Source organism: Vombatus ursinus, unplaced genomic scaffold (genome assembly GCF_900497805.2).
Source record: "Vombatus ursinus unplaced genomic scaffold, bare-nosed wombat genome assembly UNPS02004677.1, whole genome shotgun sequence".
NCBI lineage: Eukaryota > Metazoa > Chordata > Mammalia > Diprotodontia > Vombatidae > Vombatus > Vombatus ursinus.
The window spans coordinates 2,734,908-2,751,913 of record NW_020944455.1 but is presented as its reverse complement, the minus strand read 5'-3'; the positions used below and the strand labels follow the sequence as shown (position 1 = coordinate 2,751,913).

General features: G+C 39.3%; 1 protein-coding gene across 3 annotated transcripts in view; it reads right to left on the bottom strand.

The window, feature by feature from the left end:
- Positions 1-17,006, bottom strand: part of ACSL4 (acyl-CoA synthetase long chain family member 4) — a 77,481-nt gene that overhangs the window by 46,356 nt on the left and 14,119 nt on the right. For 2 of the 3 annotated variants that reach the window (XM_027838989.1, XM_027838998.1), the window contains exon 2: positions 7,418-7,464. The gene's annotated coding sequence lies outside the window, so the exon portion shown is untranslated. Of the gene's footprint in view, positions 1-7,417; positions 7,465-17,006 lie in introns of those variants that run through there. The other variant, XM_027838983.1, reaches the window with a different exon arrangement.

Genomic DNA, 17,006 nt, shown 5'->3' with positions numbered 1-17,006 from the left:
TCCTTGCTGCTGGCTCTTGGGGCTGACCTTCTTGGTGAGCAGCAGTCACTTCCCCGGGGTCACACAGCTACTAAGTCTCTGAAACCAGATTTGAACTCAGGAAGATGAGTCTTCCTGACTTCGGGCCCAGTGCTCTACATGCACTATGGTGCCACCTAGCTGCCCCCTGGATTATTACAACAGCCTAATCGTCTCCTTGTTTCCAGTCTACGTTTAATCTTTTTCAGAGGCCAAAATAAGTCTCACCTTACTCAATAATCTTCAGTGGCTGCCTCTTGCTTCTATGATAAAACATAATAAGCCCTTCAGGAAGGCATGGAAAGTTCTTCACAATGATTCCAACCTACCTTTCCAGAACTGTTTCAGATAATACCTCTTTACATACTCTTCATTCCAACCCAAATGGACCTGCAGCTTGGTATTCCATCTCTTGTCTCCCTGCCTTATCAAAGGCTGTCCCTCACATCCAGGATGCTCTCTTTCCTCACCCCTGCCTACTAGAAGCCTTAACTTCCTGCCAAACACAGCAGTGGTACCACTTCCTAGATAAGCCTTTCCTGAACCTCCCAAGTTGTTTGTTTGTGCTCTTTCCCTTCTCAAAATATGTTGTACACATCCTGTGTACACGTTTTATCCTCTGGTACAATATAAGCTTCTTGAGAATAAGAATTGTTTTCCTTTTTTTTTTTTCTTTTATCTCTAGCACCAAGCATGCTTGGTAGATGCTTAATAAATGTTTGACTTAACTAAAAGATAAACATCAATTGGTGACACCTACAGGGGATTTGAGACATTACAGCCCAACTCTATTAAACCAATTTTAAAATTAAAAGGAAAAAAGGAAAGGAACAAAGTCCTGATGTTTAAAAGTATGGAATCTGGGAATGCATAGGCATTGAAGAAATAGGCATGGTTTGGAAGAGAAGGAAGATAGTTGATGGTGGAAAGGAGATACAAGAACTGGGAAAATGCTAAAAAGGAAAACGAACTGCCATGAGAACACACACACACACACACACACACACACACACACACACACACACACATACTCCTGCTACTAAACTACAATATCAAACATGCTGGGGGAGGTAGATCTTCATCTCTTTACTGTCATAGGAGCAAGTCGGATTTTATCATGAGAGAGAGCAGGAAGACTGGGGCAATGGAAATTAACTTTATAGGCAACTGTACATACTTGCTCTGAGAGGGGACATTTAATTTCTGGTCATTACATAAGAGGTTGGTTTTCTGCTAGTACTGTTTTCCAAAAAAGCATAATGATTTAAACTATTCCTTGCAAACTGCCCACTTTGGCTCATCTGGGAATCCTGTTGTCACTCACTCCCAGTTAGATGGCACTATAGTACAGAATGCCAGGCCTGGGTCAGAAAACCAACCTCAGACACTAGTGGGCACTTGACCTCTATTTGCCTCATTTCCTCATCTGTAAAATGAGGATAATAATAGCAAATATCTCCCAGGGTTGTTGAGAATCAAATGAGATAATCATTTTAAAGTGCCTAGCAACTATATAAATATCAGCTATTATTATCATAATTATTGATACCATTGTTGTTGTTGTTGTAAGCTCAGTCCTATAGAGTTATGTTATGGGAAGTATTTCTGGTGATTTCGCACTGTCATCTAATGTAAAAATATGTCTAGGAGTAAGAGCCATTCCCCAACTGATAAATGGTTAAAGTATATGAACAGGTAATTTTTCAAGGGAAGAAACCCAAGTTATAAATAACTCTATGAAAAAATGTTCCATCTCACTAATAATTAGAGAAATGTAATAAACTAAAGCAACTTTGCAGCTCTGCCTCTCATCCATCAGATTGGCAATATTAATGAAATGAAAATGGCAAATGCTTGAGGGGCTGTGGAAAAACAAAACACATTGACACACTTGGGTGGAGCTGTGCATTAGTCCACTCAATCTGGAAAGCAATTTGGAATGATGCCCCCTCAAAATCACTAAGCTGTGCATAGCCTCTGATCCAGCAAAACTAGGTCTGGGCTTACATCTTGAAGAGATCAAAAAAAGAGAAAAAGAACCCATATGTACAAAAGTATTTATAGTAGCTCTTTTTGTAGTGGTAAAGAACTGTAAAGTAAGGAGAATGGCTGAAAAAATTATGATATATGAATGTAATACTAACATGCCAGAAGAATTGATGAAAGAGATAAGTTTCAGAAAACTTGGGAAGACTTATGTGAACTGATGCTGAGGGAGGTGAGCAGAACCAGGAGAACAATTTAAATAACAATCACAACACCTCTACAAAGATAAACAATTTTGAAATACTTAAGTACTCTGATTAACATAATGACAAAACACAATTCTAGAATAGATAAGGAAGCAAGTTACCCACCCCCTACCAGAGAGGGGATGGCCTCAAGGTACAGAAGGAGGCATATATTTTTTGGCCATGGCAAATGTGGGGATTTATTTTGCTTGGGTATGCACATGTTACAAGGTTTGGGTTTTTTCCTTTCTTTTCTTTTTTTTTTTTTTTAAGCTGGGGGAGAGAGACGAAAAATTTCTAGTTGAAAAATAAGATTTTTAAAAGGGAAGGGGACAAAAATGAAAAAAATATGCCTAAGAAGCAAGGTAGATAAAAGTAGTCCAGAAAAATCTTTTATCTGTGAAGAGGCAAATCTCACACCCATATTCAGCCAACTCTCAATGCTAAGGAAGAGAGAAACAATGGTACAAATACTCTCAAAACAGCACTGAAAATTAATTTTTGAGACCCACATGTACAAAAATATTTATAGTAGCTCTTTTTGTGGTGGCAAAGAATTGGAAATTGAAAGGATGCCCATCAATTGGGGAATGGCTGAACAAGTTGTGGTATATGATTGTGATGGAATACTACTGTGCTATAAGAAATGATGAACAGGCTGACTTCAGAAAAACCTGGAAAGATTTGTATGCTCTAATGCTAAGTGAAGTGAGCAGAACCAGGAGAACGTTGTACAGAGTAACAGCCACGTTGTGCAATGACTAATCTTGATAGACTTAACCCTTCTCAGCAATACCAGGATCTAAGATATCTCTAAAGGCCTCGTGATGGAAAATGCTATCCACATCCAAAGAAAGAACTATGGAGTTTGAATGCAGATGGAAGCATACTATTTGCTATTTTTTTCTTCTGTTGTGTTTTGTTTCCTCTTTCTGGTGGTTCCTCCTATTGGTTCTAATTCTTACTTACAATATCACTAATGTGAAAATATATTTAATAGGAATGTATATGTATAGCCTATATCAGATCACTCTCTGTCTTGGGGAGGGTGATGGGGAGGAAGGGGGAGAAAAATTTAAAACTGAAAAGCTTATGGAAGTGATTGTTGATAATTCAAAATAAATTAATTAAAGAAACCTAAACCATTAAAAAAAGAAAAAAAAGAAAATTAATTTTTGTACTTAAAATATCAATATTAGAATTCCAGCATTCTAAGAATGAGCAATTCTTAATCAATGAAATACAAGGCAATCAGCTGGTCTTAGAGTCAGGTAGACCTGAGTTCAAATCCAGCCTTTGACACATATACATGACACATGTGGTGCTTGGGAAATCACTCACTCATATCAGAATGACCCAGCAACTAGCTTAAGAGTCTAAACTGCAGAATAGTTGTGAGTCCATACTGGTAGAGGGATTTTCCTCCCTCAGACTTCCCATCACCAAGGAAATCAAAAGTGGGCCACCCCTGCCTCAAAAAAAAAAAAAAAAGAAAGAAAGAAAGAAAGAAAGAAGAAAGTTCACTTAACAAAGCCCAAATGAAGACCAAATTTGGAAGAAAATTCAGTTACCCAGATCCTCTCCTGCCTCCTCATTCAATGTCTTCATGCTATTTACTCCATACTGCAGCTGAAAAGTATCGCTTTTGAGACTGCTGATGATGACCTAAGACCTGAAGAGAGATGTTTTCTCTCTAAGCTCATTGCCTCTCTGGCTCCGGCCTTCCCTGACTGGAGAAAGAAACCTCTGGGGAGAGAAGAGGGATGGGCAATTGTGTGGTTTTGTTTAAAAGGCTTTTTTGGGGGGTGACTGAGACAAAGAGGAAGATGAAGATAGCCCCCACTGCAGTTCAAGAGGAGACTAAAAATCACAGAATGGAAGGGACCTTAGAGATGAAGAACCCAAGTCCCTTAGAGTTGAGCAACCTGAGATCTAGAACTGAAGAACCATACCCAAGACCAAGCAAGTGTTAAGCAGCAGAAGCTGAATACTATGGAGATAATTGTTGCTTGCTTTCTTTGGATATCTCAAGTTGGTTTTCAGCTCTTCATAAGCTCATTCTGGGTAAGTCAACAAAAGAGGTGAGACTACAGGACTACTTCATTCTGCTGGTGATGGGGAATGGGTTTGTCCCATGTGACCAGGCTCGCATCACAGAAGAACTCTAACATCTTTAGCAACTATTCCTGGTTACCAGGACTCCGGCCTGCTGAGGGTTTTAAACACACCTGAATTTAATGATTCAAGTATAGCAATCTCAGTATTGTTTCTTGGACTCTTCTCTATTGGCTCTGCTGGAAAGATCATGTCTGTAATTCTACATTGTGAAGGAAAGCATCAAGAATTAAGCAAGCTCAGATTTGAATTTCTAAAGGTCATGGAGAAGTCCAAACCACTCTGAGAATCAGCCAGTCATCTCCGTACCTCCAGTAAACAGAAACAAATCACCAGTCTCACCTTACTACCAGCATAAGTCTGGTTTTGATATATACTTGGCCAAGCTTTTTGCTCATGTACAACTTTTAAAGAGGTTACAGCAAAGAGACATTTTCACTCTTGGAAATGTTTTCAATTGGACAAGCTCCCATAAATATCTGGATGTACTTTAGATGTTAAAAAAAATCATCAGAGGGGCAGCTAGGTGGCACAGTGGATGGAGCACCAGCCCCGGATTCAGGAGGACCTGAGTTCAAATCCAGCCTCAGACACATAACACTCATTAGCTGTGTGATTCTGGGCAAGTCACTTAACCCCAACTGCCTCATCAAAAAAAAATTCATCACAACATCTGTAAACATGACTATGTTTCTAAAAAGGCATATGAGTCTGAGAACCACCATGTGCTTCAGCATAGCCCCGGACAAACAGGCAACCTCTACTGGCCAGACCACCATGTGTTTTAGCATAGCCCTGGGGAAATGCAGAAACATCCCACTGGCCTCAGCACACTCCAGACACCAGCACTAGGACCCCATCTCAGCACCAGGTAAGCTTCTAGATCCCTACTGCCTCCAGCAGCTCTAGCTACCTCCCACCCCCTCAGCGAAGCACCAGACAGGAGAGTCCCCTGTGGGCCTCAGGGTAACATCAGTGTAGCACCAGGTAAACAGCCAGGGCCTGTAGCCCCTGGCACAAGAAGCCTGAGACTGTGCCCTTTCTACCCTGGGAACAGAGCTTAAATTTAAAAGAAGGGAAAAAGGCCCAAAAAATGAGCAAAAAACAACCAAAAAATAATCTGACCACAGAAAGTTATTATGGTGACAGGGAAGACCAAGACACAAACTCAGAAGAGGACAACAATGTCAAAACACCTATGGGCAAAATCCCAAAGGAAAACGGAACATGGTCTCAAGCAAAGAAAGAACTCATGGAAGAGCTCGAAAAGGAACTTAAAAATCACATAAGAGAGGCAGAAGAAAAACTGAGAAAAGAAATGAGAGTGATGCAAGAGAATTATGAAAAAAAGAGTCAATAGCTTGGAAAAAGAAAACAATTGCTTAAAAAGTAGAATTGGCCAAATGGAAAAGGAGATACAAAAATCCACTGAAGAAAACTTCTTAAATACAATTGGATGAATAGAAAAGAAACTACAAAAGCTAATCAAGCAAAACAACTCCTTAAAAATTAGAATTGGGCAAATGGAAGCTAATGACTCTGAGGCATCAAGAATCAATCAAACAAATTCAAAAGAATGAAAAAGTAGAAGAAAATTTAAAATGCCTCATGGGAAAAACAACTGACCTGAAAAACAGATCCAGGAGAGATAATGTCAGAATCATTGGACTACCTGAAAGACATAATCAAAAGGAGGACCTGGACAGCCTCTTCTAAGAAATTATCAAGGAAAACTGCCCTGATATCCTGGAACCAGAAGGGAAAATAGGCATTGAAAGAATCCACCGATCACCTCAGGAAAGAGATCCCAACATAATGGAACATGGTATTCCGGAAAGCAAAGGAGCTAGGATTACAACCAAGAATCACTTACCTGGCAAAATTAAGCCTAATACACCAAAGCAAAAAATGGTCATTCAATGGAAATAGAAGGATTTCAAGCTTTCATAAGGAGAAGATGAGAATTAAGCCAAAAAACTGATCTCCAATATCAAGACCCAAGAGAAGCATAAACAGGCAGATTTCAGAAAAACCTGTAAAAACTTGTATGAACTGATGCAAAGTGAAATTAACAGAAGCAGGAAAACATTGTACACAATATCAGCAACATTGTGTGATGATCAACTATGAATGACTCAGCTCTTCTCAGCAACATAATTATCCAACACACAAGTACAAAGGACTCATGAAGGAAAATGCTATCCACATCCAGATAAAGACTCTGAATGCAGCTTGAAGCATGTTTTATTCACTTTCTTTATTCTTTTTTGTGTTTTTTTTCCTTTTGATCTGTTTCTTCTTTCACAGCTGTGACTAATATGGAATATGTTTTACATGATAGCACATGTATAACCTATATCAAATTGCCTACCATTTTTGGAAAAGGGGAAGGGAGGAAGGGATAAAAATTTGAACTCAAAATCTTGTAAAAATGAATGTTAAAAATTGGCTTGACATGTAATTGGGAAAAAAAGAAATATATTAAATAATAAAAAAAAGAAATGATAAGCAGGATGCTTTTAGAAAAACCTGGAAAGACTCAGATGAACTGATATAAAGTGAAGTGAGCAAATTCAGGGAACACTGGACACAGTAATAGCAATATTGTACAATGATCAGCTGTGAATGATTTAGCTATTCTCAGCAATACAATGATCCAAGACAATTCCAAAGGAAATGGAAATATTGTTCACTTCCAGAGAAGAAACTGATGAAATCTGAATGCAGATTGAAGCATACTTTCTTTTTCTTGGTTCTTTTTTTTTTTTTGAGGGGGGGAAATCTGTTCTTTCACAACATGACTAATATAGAAATATGTCTGCATGACTAAACATGTATGACCTATATCACATTGCTTGGTTTCTCAATGAGGGGGGAGAAGAAGGAAGGGAGGGTATTTGGAACTCAAAATTTTTTAAAATGAAAGTTAAAAAATTATTCTTACATGTAATTGGAAAAGAAATAAAATATATTTTAAAATAAAAAAGTATATGAAATTCTTAATTTGTAATTTTAAAAGGCAAACAGAACATTTAAATAATTCCAATACTTACAGGCCTTCTATTTTAAGATGAATATTTATTTCTTCTGTGATTAAAATCTGCAACAGAAGACAACATGAGTCAACTTACGAAGTGAGGAAAATAACTGCTTTTGGAAAAACCCAAATGTAAATTGGCATTACATGAATACATCAAGTGGTGAGAAGACAGCAAAGGAGGGACAAAGAAGAAATGGCTGGAGACATCTATTAGTAATTAGTATATAGTATTGACATTATAGGGGCAGCTAGGTGGCACAGTGGATAGAGCACCAGCCCTGAAGTCAGGAGTACCTGAGTTCAAATCTGGCCTCAGACCAAACACTTGACACTTACTAGCTGTGTGACCCTGGGCAAGTCACTTAACCCCAACTGCCTAAAAAAAGAAAAGCATTATAAATAGTAAATATTAGTATTAGTTTCACCCTGAAAAACTGGTAATCTAGCCTCCACTGAATACCATCAGCACTGCAGAATTCATTGTAATCATTCAGTTGTTTAGTCATGCCTGACTCTGTGACCCTGTATGGGGTTTTCTAGGCAAAGATACTAGAGTGGTATGCCATTTCCTTCTCCACTGCATTGAGGCAAACAGAGGTGAAGTAACTTACCCAGGGTCACACAGCTACTGAGTGTCTGAGGTCATATTTGAATTCAGGTCTTCCTGACTCCAGACCCAGAGCTCTATCTACTGCAGCGCCCCCTAGCTGCCTCAGAAAATTCATTACTTTCTGAGAAAACCGATTTTGCTTTTTGACATTTATAACCGTTGCCAAGTTTTTCCTTACATCAAGTCAAAATTTGCCACTCACCTACTCCTCCCAGTTGTGACCTTAGTTCTGGCCTTTGGGGTCAAGCAAAATGAATTTAATCCTTCCATCTAACACTCTACATAGTTGAAGATAGTAATTATGTCCCCCAATTCTTCTCTTCCCCACATTAAATTCCACTCCCCCGTCCCCCACCCCATCCCGTCAACAAATTATCTTATAGTATCATCCCCAGACCTTTGTCCATCCTGTTGTACTCATCTGTATGCTCTATGACTTGGTGTAAAATGTAATACTGTCTAAACCAGGGAGCATGGTAGGATTATCGCCACCCTTGTGTTTTAAAGGCATTTTCTATTCAGATCACAGGATCACAGACTTAGAGCTGGAAGTGATCTCAGAGGCCATGTCACCAAACCCTCCTCATTTTCCATGTGAATAAACAGGCTCAAGGAAATTAATGCAGCCTGCAGCCTAAAAGTGCCATAGCTTTTTTGGTTGCCATGTTATGTTGTGATGTCCAGATTACAGAATCATAAAACACTGGTCTAGAAAGGACCTTTGACATTACCTAGTCTAACCCTTCTCATTTTATGGATAAGGAAACTGGAGGTTACATTGTTACCTGGCCATGCTTCCTTCATCCTATACTTGTGAACCAAGTATAATACTTTGCATTTATTCCTACTAAATTTCGTAATTTCGTTAAAAACCAAAGCAATAGAGACATTATATGGGATTTCTTCAGAAAAACTGATGAGCTCCTCCAAACCAAATGAAAACAGGTAGACACAGGAAAGGATTGAAAAAATAGGGTGCAAAATATGGCTCAGGATTAAAAAATACGAGGCCTTCATACAAATGGGAAAAGGACCCACATGCACAAAAATATTTATAGCAGCTCTTTTTGTGGTGGCAAAGAATTGGAAATTGAGAGGATGCCCATCAACTGGAGAATGGCTAAACAAATTGTGGTATATGAATGCAATGGAATACTTTTGTGCTATAAGAAATGATGAACAGGCTGACTTCAGAAAAACCTGGAAAGATTTGTATGCTCTGATGCTGAGTGAAGTGAGCAGAACCAGGAGAACGTTGTACAGAGTAACAGCCACGTTGTGCGATGACTAATATTGATAGACTTAACCCTTCTCCGCAATACCAGGATCTAAGACATCTCCAAAGGCCTCGTGATGGAAAATGCTATCCACATTCAAAGAAAGAACTATGGAGTTTGAATGCAGATGGAAGCACACTATTTGCTCTTATTTTCTTCTGCTGAGTTTTGTTTCCTCTTTCTGGTGGTTTCTCCTGTTGGTGCTAATTCTTACTTACAATATCACTAATGTGAAAATATGTTTAATAGGAATGTATATGTATAGCCTATATCAGATTGTGCGCCGTCTTGGGGAGGGTGGTGGGGAGGAAAGGGGAGAAAAATTTTAAACTCAAAAGCATGTGGAAGCGATCGTTGATAAATCAAAATAAATTAATAAAAAAATAATAATAAGAGGCCGAAAGCTTACAAATTACACAGAAGCCTTATCTACTTGTGTATCATGCACATCGTCATAGAAGGATTTCTTCCACATGATACTAGAAAGGCAATGGAAATTCAGATGTCACCTAGAAAAGAATACATTTAGATGATCTGAACCTTCTGGTTGAATGGCTTAACCCAAAGAGTAGTCATCAAAGAGGCTGCTATCAACTTGGAATGAGGCCTCCAGTGGGTGTCCCAGGGACCGGTGTCTGGTCCTGTGCTACCTGGATAAAGGTACTGATGACATCCTTATTGAATTTGCAGTTGATGCAAAGCTAGGAGAGATGGCTAACATACCAGGTAACAGGATGCAAAAAGATCTTGATAGGCTAATAGTTCAGGTTGGAAAATCAATGACAGTATTCACAAAAAAATAAGATAAGCAAGAGGAGATTGGCAACTACCAACCATTTACATACTTTCCTATGAATAAATGAAAAAAAAAACATTTATTAAGCACTTACTATGTACCAGGCAATATGCCAAGCTCTGGAAATACAAGAAATGAGACAGTCCCTGACTTACATTCTAATAAAAGAGACAACAGATACAGAAGAATGGTGGCCAGGGACAGGAATTTGGGTCTGGAGGAGTCACAGGGATGGTGAATTGATTTATAGGGCAGTCAACTGACACACCCTTTCCAACAGAAATGATACTATTGATTTGATTACTGTGTCCAAAAAGACAAAGAAATGGAAGGAGGCAAGAGGGGTGGGGAATAGGATGTGCATGTAGTTAGCAGAGCAGATGGCAAGATGACCTGGGTGGGGGGGTGGGTGGATGGGATGGGATGTGAATCATCCCATCTGGTCTGAGATGGTTTTGTCTGAGGTTATAGTGGGCTAAGCAAGTTTATATTCATTCAATATGGCTCAGCCCCAGGTGGGAGTTCTAAAGCTAAATAGAGTAACTTCCCAATAAGGGGGGGATTTGGGGCACAGATTCTAGAGATCCTGTGTATAGGATGCTACTAGAGGTCAGGAGAAGCTGGGTTGCCAGGGCAGATGGCAAGATGACCTAGCCGGATGGCATGTGAATCATCTCTATATGTAATTGTTATGAGAATGAACTTGGATATATGAATGATTGTTGGATATATTCTTTACGGAAGATTTATGAGAGGATACACATGATGGGAAGGCATAGATAGGATCCAATCTAGATTGCCAGAAGGAGTACCCCCATCAGGGAGATCACAAAGTCGGTGAGATACTGAAAGTATCCCAAGGGGTACCGTGAGGCAGGTGAATTGTTCTACTTTATAACGGAGTAACTTAGCCCTCCTGAGAGTTGATATTGAAAACTTTTTTGGCTCTTTGAAAAATGTCAGCTCTGGCATAGTGTAACCAATGAATGTAGAGGCAGTGGAGAGTGTGCCCCTGGATAAGTAACTCTGACTCAGTATCTTCACCTGTAATTGGAGTGAGGACCTGGAGTAAGATTGGAGTAAGGACCTGGGTTCAAATACTGCCTCTGACACATCCTAACTGTATGACCATCAGTTAACTTCTCTGTGCCCCAGGAAAGTCTATAAAACAAAATGACAGCAGAATTACTCATCTAGTAGTGCAGACAGTTTCCCCACAGATTAAATCATTGTAAGGATCAAAAGAGACATAGTATGATTGGACTATTTGAGAGTAGGTGATGAAATTTTGAGGGTGAAGATAGGGGGGCATAATTGATTTGGGACCTTAATTTTGAAATTAAGTGTCTATGAGCCATTCCCCAATTGATAAATGGTCAAAATATATGGACATGCAGTTTTTAAAGGAAGAAATCCAAACTATCAACAATCATATGAAAAAAAAAATGTTCTAACTCACCAACAGGGAAATGCAAATTAAAGCATCACTCCACACCTATCTTATTGACAACGATGACAAAAGAGGAAAATGACAAATATTAGAAAGACTCTGGGAAAACAAGTACACTGTCGATGGAGTTGTGAATTGGTCTAGCCATTTTGGAAAGCAATTTGGATTTATGCCCAGAAAGTTACTAAACTGTACATAACCTTTGACCCAGCAATACCACTGCTAGGTCTAGGAACCAAATAAATAAAAGAGGAAAAGGGCCAATATGTAAAAAAAATATTCATAGCATCTCTCTTTGCTGCCCCGAATTAGAAATAGGAATAGGGCATTCCTATTGGGAAATAACTAAAGAAATGGTGGCATATGAATGTAATGGAACATTATTGTACTATAACAAATAATGATGGAGTAGGAAATGACAAAACCACTCCAGTATCTTTGCCAAGAAAACCCCAAATGGGGTCATGAAGAGTCAGACAAGACTGGAATGACTGAACAACAACAAAATTTCAAGGCAGCTAAGTGACACAATAGATAGAGTGCTGGGCCTGGAGTCAGGAAGACCTGAGTTCAAATTAGACCTCAGATGCTTCCTAGCTGTGTGACCCTGGGCAAGTCACTTAATCTTCTTTGCCCCAGTTCCCTCATCTGTAAAATAAGCTGGAGAAGGAAATACTTTCTTTGCCAAGAAAACTCCAAATGGGGTCACAAAGAGTTGGACACATCTGAACAACAACAAAAAAATAATGAAAACAATTCAGAGGAAACTGGTAAGACTTATGAACTGATGCAGAGTAAAGTGAGCAGAACCAGGAGAACAATTTATACAATGACAATGATATTACAGAGGAAAAGAAAATTTGAAAGGAAAGAATACACTGAAAGACTTTAGAACTCTAATCACTGCAATGATAAGCCTCAAGTCCAAAATAATTTGTTTTGCTGGACTATGTAGAGATGTATTGAGGAATTTGTTTTTTGGGTTGGGCTTTTAAAAAAAATTAGCTCAAAGTAGTGGGAGGGACAGATTCATTTACAAAAATACTTATTACTTGGGGAAAAATGTTTTAATAAGATTGAGTGTCTTAGTCCTGATTAAGATGAGTGATAATTAGTGTTAACTTCCCAATTCTGAGAAGGGAGTATGGTATTATAAAATGCAGTTGAAGTAATCTAGTGCTTGATAAACCCATCCAAGCTTTTAGAGGAAGAATTCTATTTGACAAAAACTGCTGGGAAAATTGGAAAGTAGTCTGGCAGAAACTAGGCACAGAACACCTCATACCATATACCAAAATAAGGTCAAAATGGGTATATGATTTAGACATAAAGGGTGCTATTATAAACAAATTAAGGGAGCATGGGAAAAATTACCTGTCAGAGCTATTGATAAGGGAAGAATTTATGACCAAACAGGAGATAGACAGGATCCTGGGAGGTAAAATGGATAATTTTGATTACATGAAATTAAAAAGGGTTTGCACAAACAAAACCAAGGCAGCCAAAATTAGAAGGAAAGCAAGAAACTGGCCTTTTTTGTGGTGGCAAAGAATTGGAAATCGAGGAAATACCCATCATTTGGGGAATGGCTGAACAAGTCATGGTATATGATTGTGATGGAATACTGTTGTGCTGTAAGAAATGAGGAGGAGGATGGTTTCAGAAAAACCTGGGAAGACTTCAACTGATAAAAAGTGAAGTGAATAGAACCAGGAGAACACTGTTACACAATAACAGCAATATTGTAACAGTGATAACTATGAAAGACTTAGCTACTCTGATCAATACAATGATCCAAGATAGTTCCAAAGGACTCATGATGAAAAATGCTGTCTACCTCCAGAGAGAGAACTGATGAACTCCGAGTACAAATTGTTTTTCACTTTATATTTATTGCCTTTTTGGGCAACATGACCAATATGGAAATGTTTTACATGACTTCACATGTATAATGGCTATCATATTGCTTGTTTTCTCAAATAGGTGGGGGAGGGGCTGGAAGAAGGGAGAGAATTTAGAACTCAAAATTGTTTAAAAAGAAGATAATTTTTTTTTTAAAATGCACCTGAGGAAAAGTCTTCCTATTCTGTACAGCCTAGAAAAAGCCAGAGGGGCTGTTACAGTCAAGCAGTCTAGGCAGGAGGTGAATTTAGGGCCTGTAGTTATCCAAAGAGTAGATATTGTTTAAAAAGAATCAACAGGATTTAGTGACAGATGCTAGCTAATATAGGACAAAGGAACAGGAAGAATTAGAAATTGAGAGGAGTGGTACTATTGAAGAAAGAAAACACCACCACATAATTAGATATATATTTTTTGTTCTAAAGGCAAGCACAGTAGAGAGAGTGCTAGGCTACTCAGGAAGAGCTGGATCCAAATCCTCCTCCTAATACTCCCTAACCGTAGGACACTGGGAAGTGCCACAAAAGAAATAAGAGAGCCTTTGTCATGATTCTTTTTAAGGCACTGCCAGAGTTTGTTAGCTGGAAAACAAGACATCCAGGGTCATTTCTCAAAGATTCCAGGTAAACATACTACTACTAAAAAACAAACAAACAAAAAAAAAAAAACACAAAAAGAAATCCAGTTTCTGAGGTGTAAATTTACCCTGTCAATCGTGGGGGATGGGGGAGAAAGGGGAATGGCACTACTGAGGGCATATTAGCACCTCAATGGAAGACTTTCTAATTCCTCAGTTTACAGTGTAAACCTCCTGGATATTAGCCTACTGCTAAGCATTAATTGTAACACATAACCTGAACTGTTGAGTGACATAAGAGAAATACAAAATGATTTGACCTAAGGACTAATGACATGTGACAGCAAAAAGTTAAACTGAGAACATGAAGTCAAATATGAAGATATTGTGTAAAATTCAGGAGAATAATGTGCAAAAGTCTTCAGTTTACAATTGTAACAATGGAAGCTATGGATGTGGGAATCTTTCTTCAAAAAGATGTTCAACATCATGGCTTAACTCAACATGTAAATGCCCACAATATTATCATAGTGTTCATATTCTAGCCTCATTTTTTCCCCTCAGGAGAAAAAAAAGACCAAAAAAGACCAAAGTAATTTGGCTCATTGAAATTTATTCTCTTATCTTCCCAAAGCCTATACTTTCAATTTCTGCATCCTCAGTAGCACAATTCTCTCTCCATTCCTGGGCTTCAAAATCTGGAAATTCAAAAATCTTTCATTCCTCCTGTTCCTGTTCCATATCATCTAATCTATCACCAAATCCTACCGAATCCTCTCCTCACATATTTTTCAGACTTGTTCTTCCCCTGGATAATAAGTCCTGGCCCTAATTCCATCTCCTGCTTAGATGACCAGGCTGGAACAGCCCCCTGTCTCTAGATCTACTTGGCAGGAAGACTCTTCTTCCTATTAACCACACCATTCCCCTTCTCAGAATCAGGAAGTGGCTCCCTGCCACTTAATCAGAATTAAGACACTTAATAGTAAACTTTAAGACTTGAAATCAATTATGCCACCCCCTCCCCCAGTCTCACTTCACACCCTCTCCACAATAGACAAATAAATCTTAACTCTGCCTAGTAGACGATTCTTTCACCTCTGAGTCACTCACTTCTCCAGGAAGAAGTTGATTATGTTTGTTTCTGGCACTTATGTCCAAATATTACTTACTCTTTAAGGTGAGGAGGGTCTGAGACAGACCTGTGTAATGGCTGTGGCTGAGGGGGAAGGAGAAGTCAATTCTACGTCTGAGAAGGGCCTTGGTCCAAATCCTGACTGCCACTTTCTAAGTAACTTTCTGGACGTCAATTTCCTCCGAGGGGGTTCAACTAGGTGATCTTTACATATCATTTTATCATCTGCAAAGTGAGTATTGATTGACAAGGACAAAAAGTAACTGAGAATTACCGAGTCTTTAATGAACTCTACTATTATTCTAGGTAATAAATAATAAAATAAGTGACCTGTTCAACAGGCTTACACATTTTTTCTACTAGGGACACCATAACAAAAATCTGAGGGATATGATATCTGCTGGTCCAACAAACTCTGTTGCTTAGAGCATGGTGTCAATGGGGCCAAGATTACAGGTGCAATCTCTGTACCTGCCAGCGGGTTGCAGGCGTAGAGACTGCTCTCCTGAACGAGTATGGAGCTGGAAGAGACCTCGGACATCATGAAGTGGAGTCCAACCCAATGCTTTTACAGATGAGGAAACTGAAACCTGCCCAGGGTCAGAAAGGTAATAAGTAGTAGGGCGAGGATTCTGATTTCCAATCATGTGATCTAGAGGCATCCAAATTTAGGCCTTGCTAGGTGGCTGAGCTTAGAGCCTTCCATTTCTGTGTGCAATAATGGACAGCAAAGGGCAGAGATGCTGTAAGAGGGGCCTGGGTGTTGTTTTCTTGAATGATTCAGGATCTTCATAGAAAGATGGCTGGAAGGAGCGTTCAAGTCTTAGTTCAGGAAGGATTAAGCTTGTTCTGTTTGGCACAAAAGGGCAGAACGAGGAACAAACAGGTCTATGTTACAAAGAGGTGGCAGATTTTGTCTTGATGTAAGGAAAACCCTTTATCAATGAGAGCTATCAGTGCAATGGTGCTGCCTTGGGAGAATAGAATTTCTCCTATGAGATCTACAGAGTCTAATGCTTGGTCAGGTCCTAAAGGATCTCTTCTAGCTCTCAGATAGGGTGAGCTATTTCAGAAAGTCACAGAGGACCAGAGATCTCAAGCTGGAAGGGACTTCAGTCCAGCTAGTCCAATTGCCTCATTTTACAGTGGAGGAAACTGACAGCCAGAGAGGGGAAGGGACTGGTCCAAAGGCATGCAGGTAATATGCTAGAAGTGGGATCTGAACCTAGTCAGGCTTCTTCCCCCAGTACCAAGCTGCTTCCCTACTGCTACTGGTCATCACAAAGGAAATCATAAACAAAATGTTCAACAGCACCTACACTATTGGGACCCACAGTTTAAGAAGCGCTGCAGGGGACGCTAGGTGGTGCAGTGAATAGAACTCTGACCTTGGAGTCAGGAGGACCTGAGTTCAAATCTGGCCTCAGACACTTGACACTTAACAGCTGTGTGACTCTGGGCAAGTCACTTAACCCTGATTGCCTCAACAAAAAAAAAAGGCAGCAGCAGCAGTAGCACTGCCGGGTCTAGTCCAAGTTCAAGTTCATAAAGCCCTACCGTATGAGTGGAGCCAAGGGACTAATTCCAGACAAACTATAGAAGTGGAATCAACCAGACTTGACATCTGAGCAGGTATGTGAGAGTGATGAACACAGGATGACTTCAAGGTTTGTGAACCTGGGTAACTAGAATGTCTCTGCCTGAAATAGTGAATCAGCAGCTTTTCTTGGCGTGGGGGAAAAAAAATCAGAAACTACAAGTGTTATAGAGAAGAATTAAACGGAAATTAGCATCTACTAAAAGTTCTCCCTCTTTGAAATCAGAGTACAATTACCCCTTCCACATCATGACTTTC